The sequence below is a fragment of the Myotis brandtii genome, unplaced genomic scaffold (genome assembly GCF_000412655.1).
Source record: "Myotis brandtii unplaced genomic scaffold, ASM41265v1 scaffold103, whole genome shotgun sequence".
Taxonomy (NCBI): domain Eukaryota; kingdom Metazoa; phylum Chordata; class Mammalia; order Chiroptera; family Vespertilionidae; genus Myotis; species Myotis brandtii.
The window spans coordinates 1,863,303-1,868,196 of NW_005353460.1; the positions used below are offsets into that span (position 1 = coordinate 1,863,303).

The 4,894-nt window shown below is 45.7% G+C and overlaps 1 protein-coding gene across 5 annotated transcripts in view; it reads right to left on the reverse strand.

Annotated features, from left to right (window-relative positions):
* Window positions 1-4,894, reverse strand: part of FGFR1 (fibroblast growth factor receptor 1) — a 39,170-nt gene that overhangs the window by 16,174 nt on the left and 18,102 nt on the right. The gene's annotated exons all lie outside the window — the stretch shown is intronic.

A 4,894-nucleotide genomic window follows, 5' to 3' on the forward strand; every position in this document is an offset into this window, starting at 1 on the left:
TCCTCCCCTCCCCCGACACACATGTCCAGTCTCCCTCACCTCCCTTTCCCTGGAGCCCATGTGGTTCACAACTCCCAAGATCTGATGGGATCCTGTCCATACACCCATCTCTCTCACCAACAGCTCCACACTCACACTGACAAGAGAGCCTAAAGCTAGACACACCTAGGAGTCCACCATGCCGGGCAGTTCCCCATCTCCTGAGCACCCCCCTCTTCACTAACCAGGGGGAAATGCAGATTCCATTTCCCTTTAAGAGCTGCAGGTGTGCTCCTGGCGTCTTCTGCAAGTGTCCACCCCACCAAAAAAGTGCTGGTTGCAGCTCAGATCTACCACCTGAATTAGTCTCCACTGTTTGGGGAAGCCTTATTTCTCACCACGGTTCACCATCAGAGGCTCACACCGGGGACTCTTCACACCCCCCTCTCCCTGCAGGGCTCATGTCTCTACCTAGTTCTGTTCACTCACCCTCCAGGTCTCAGCCCAGCTGGTAACTCTGTCCCAAAGCCTTTTCCGACTCTGTTGGGGTCAGGGGCCCTCCCATCACATCTGTCACACTGAAGAAAAGCCCCTTTTTCAACTGAGTTGTGAGGGTAGGGACGTGACATATTTACCTTTAAATCCCCAACACCTAGTATGGCGCCTGGCACACAAGAATTGCCCAATAAATGCCTGCTGGATAATGCAAGAATGACACATTCACAGCCACACTGTCCCTTCATTGCCTTCCTTTGTAAGTTCCCTTTCCTCCTTCACCACCCTCATTTTAGAGAACTCATCCTGAAGTGCTAAACAGGTGTCCACTAGAAACCTTGCGAATGAAGAAGACAGGTGGCACCAGGGAGCAATTTTCCTCAGTGGGGCCTCAAAGCAGGCTTTGGTGCCAAGGCTGCAACCCAAGGGCTCTATCTTAAATATTGGGTAAATACTGAGTCATCAAAAGGGGGGTGTTGCTTTGAAAGGGTTTGGAAACCACTAGGTTAGCATTCATTTATTTTTGTGAATCGGGTCAAGAAGAACACCAACCACAAAGGTGAGCAGACCACACAACTGATTAAAAATAAGCTTTTGTGGGTCCTAAAAAAAAAATGTGATTCTTTCCATTTTTAATGGTTTGTGGTTTTGCCAAAAGAAAGTAGAAGAAAAGCAGTTCAGACTTGACCCTTAAGGAAACAGCAGACACTCCTATTGATCCAATCTCATTTCCCTTCAGTGACCTCACAGATTAAACATTTTGCAGCTCGTGATCTGTACCGGCCGTTGGTCAAACAGTAAACTCGGTCAACTCAAATTCTTAGTCGCTGGCATCACAGCCTATTTTGACAGGCCCCAGAGACAAAAAGGTACCAAGGAGAACATGGGCATGTCCCCAAGAGGAAGCAGGAAAGGGACCTGGCCCTGCTGAGACTGGCTCTGGCTGATTCCAGCTTGGATTCCTAACTTCCCACTCATCCCAACCAGGATGTGCAAACAAACCTCTTCTGCATGATCTACAAAAAGCCTCCAAACCTGCTTTCTTTTTCTTGCCCCCGGAGTTCAAACTCACCCTGATGCTCCAGGCCTTGGTGCACTATGTCTATTATGCTCCTAATTAAGATCCTACATTGTGGGGCCCTGGCCGGGTAGCTCAGTGGGTTAGAGCAGTGGTTGGCAAACTCATTAGTCAACAGAGCCAAATATCAACAGTACAACGATTGAAATTTCTTTTGAGAGCCGAATTTTTTAAACTTAAACTATATAGGTAGGTACATTGTTATTAACTTAATTAGGGTACTCCTAAGGCTTAGGAAGAGCCACACTCAAGGGGCCAAAGAGCTGCATGTGGCTCGCGAGCCGCAGTTTGCCGGCCACGGGGTTAGAGCATTGTCCTCATATGCCAAGGTTGTGGGTCAGGGGACAAATAAGAAGCAACCAATGAATGCATAAATAAGGGGAATGACAAATCAATGTTTCTCTCTCTTTCTCTCTCTTTCTCTCTCTCTCCCATTCCTTCTCTCTCTAAAATCAATAAATGAAATTTTTTTTTTAAGTTTACACTGTGTATAGAGGATAAAATCTAAAGCCCTGCTTGATATCCAAGGTTCCTCACAATCTATTCCCACCTCTCCATGCAACCTTCTTTTCCCTACCTTCCACTCCAGGTCTGGCTGTTCTCTTTACCAAGTGCATTCTCCCCCCACAACAAAACTTACTTCTGCTCAAGCCTGTCAGCCATCTCTCTAGAGTCCTCCTACTCTACCCTACTCAAAGCGCATCATCAAAGACATCCAGGAAGCCTTCTGTTGGCACTAGTGTCCCAACCCTAATTTTCTGTAAAACAGGTACTCTCTGAACCGAACAAAATTGCACTTAATTGCATATCATCTTATATGGTTTCTTTTGTAAACACCTTTATTGAGATATAATCCATATACCATAAAATTCACCCATTTAGATCATACAGGGGTGGGAAAAAGTAGGTTTACAGTTGCTCGTATGACAAATAATACAATAATAAATAAATAATAATATAAGAATAAACTTTTTCACACTCACAACTGTAAACCTACTTCTGCCCACCCCTGTATAATTCAATGCTTTTTAGTATATCCATAGTTATGGATATACTAAATTAATTTTAGAACATTTTTATCATCCCAAAAAGAAACCCTATACCCGTTAGCAGTCACTATCTCTCCCTCAGTTTAAGCAACCACTGATATGCTCTATAGATGTGCCTATACTGGATATTGCATGTCAATGAAATCATACAATGTATGGTCTTTTGTGATAGCTTCTTTCATTTAGCATGTTTTGAAGGTTCTTCTGTGCTATTACATGGCTCAGTATTTCATTGTTTTTAATGGCTGAATAATATTTCATTATGTGGATATGCCACATTTCGTTTATTCATTCACTGGTTGATGGATAGTTGGGTGTATTGTTTCCTGCAAAAAGTGTCCATGTCTCACCTCTCTGAAGAAACAGCGTAAGCAACTCAGAGCAGAATTGACTATTATAATTTTCCCACGGTGCCCAACAAAGTCAGAAACAGGAAATGCCTAATGGGTCTTGAATTGAATTGAGCATCTGGCAAAGGCTAATTTTTAGAGGAACTAAAAGATCAGCCTAGGGCCTTTGGGCTACAGTGAATTTTTTCATGGCTAACAGTGCTCTTAGATGTCAAAGTCTCCATTTACAAAGCAAGGGTAACGCACTTTCTTCTGGGAGGAGATGGAAAGGTAACCAACCACTGGTTTACCAGGCCTTACCCACCTGTGTCACCACCCAGAGCTGAGGTCCTGACCTTAGGGAATCCCTGTGTAAGGTGGCAGATGTGAGGGCATCACTGCTCACTGGTAGCCACAGCAATCCAGTCACTACTCTCCATTCTCTTTTGGTCTTTCCAGTCTCCCCATTGATGCCCTCACTGAAAGGCCCTTGCATCTGTGGCTCCGGCTCCTCTGAGCTGGCCTTTCTCTGGTCAAGACTGATGGTCCAGGGCTATACTGTTGTTATACATTAGCTAACAAGAAAGGAGCTAATTGACACCTTTATTAGGCTGGCCATGAAAGATGAAGGAAAGAAAGCAGTTTATTGCTCAGCCACTTGAAACCAGCGTTCCAAATCTTAGAGAACCTGATTAATTGCAAGAGGGATACTGGGAGGGAAGTGCAGACCAAAGGACTCGCATTGTGCGTCTTGTTTCCTGAGAGATGAGATGGGGAATGGAAGCTGGAGGACATTTGGTATCTGGATTCCATGGTGACCTAGTAGGAGGCTGAAAATGTTTGGCGTGAGTCAAATTCGCTCTCACAGGCTCTAGGTGCCATGTGTTCAAAGTGCACTGTGGAAAAAAGGTGCATTGTGCTTCGAGGCGCACAACACAGAGTCACTATTATCTTCACTGGCAGCAGGGAGTTGAGGGTTAGGGCTAGGGCTTGACTTGAACATCCTTAGAGGATGAAGGCTGCCAATGCCTTAGAGAACTCTCCAGAAAACAGGAGAAAACAAAGACTCCTGCTTAGCTGCGTGAATCTGAGGCTGAGGAGGCCTCTGGCCCTGAGGCAGGTTCCTGGGACAGTGCAGGTGGCAATTTGCCCATGGAAGGCTGTGCAGGCTGGATGGGTACCCCTTCAGTGTGAGCGAAAGGGAGTCATACAGCAATCCCATGTGCTTCTCTAATGAAGTCTCTCTATCCCCTCAAAGGAATCTAGATCGGGGACCCACACTTTTTAATAATCCTCAAGGAAGCATCTATGTAGCAAGACAGAGAGGTGGGGATGGTGTTTCCCACGGTGTTCTCAAGTCTAAGAACATGACAAATGTTAATAGGGCCCCACAAGTCCCTTTCCCTTCCTACTTTCCTCCCAAATACCACAGCTTTGTCATCCCTAACTAGCCATCAGGATGCAGCATTCTGCTTATGACAGGACTCGCCAGAAACCTGCCACAGTCATCAAGCAGGCAGTTTTGCCTTGGGTACATCAGATCAGATCTGAGTTCTTGATTCTAAATCTCTGTGTCTCCTACTAGCCACGGGTGTCATGTGGGGCGGGAGGATGAAGTCACAGGAGGCCCAAACCTTTTATTCTTATGAGAGATGAGGCCCCAGTTTCCCCAAATCCAAGAAGATGGGAACTTTCTTCAACATAGTTCTCATTAGTTAGGTGCCTCTGTGAGCCCTTGTAAGGAGGAATAGCGGACCTATGTCTGGCCCTACCCAGAGTGATCAGATTTACATTACACCTTGATATGTGTAAGGCACTTTGTCTGCAACATGAGACAACTGAAGAATGTTAAGAACCCAGTAGAGGCTCTGAGGTTACAGAACTTAAATATTGGTGGTCACGGCAGACAGCGGTATTCACAGCAGAGGTTGGACATAATGGTAAGGAACGGGGGGGGGGGGGGG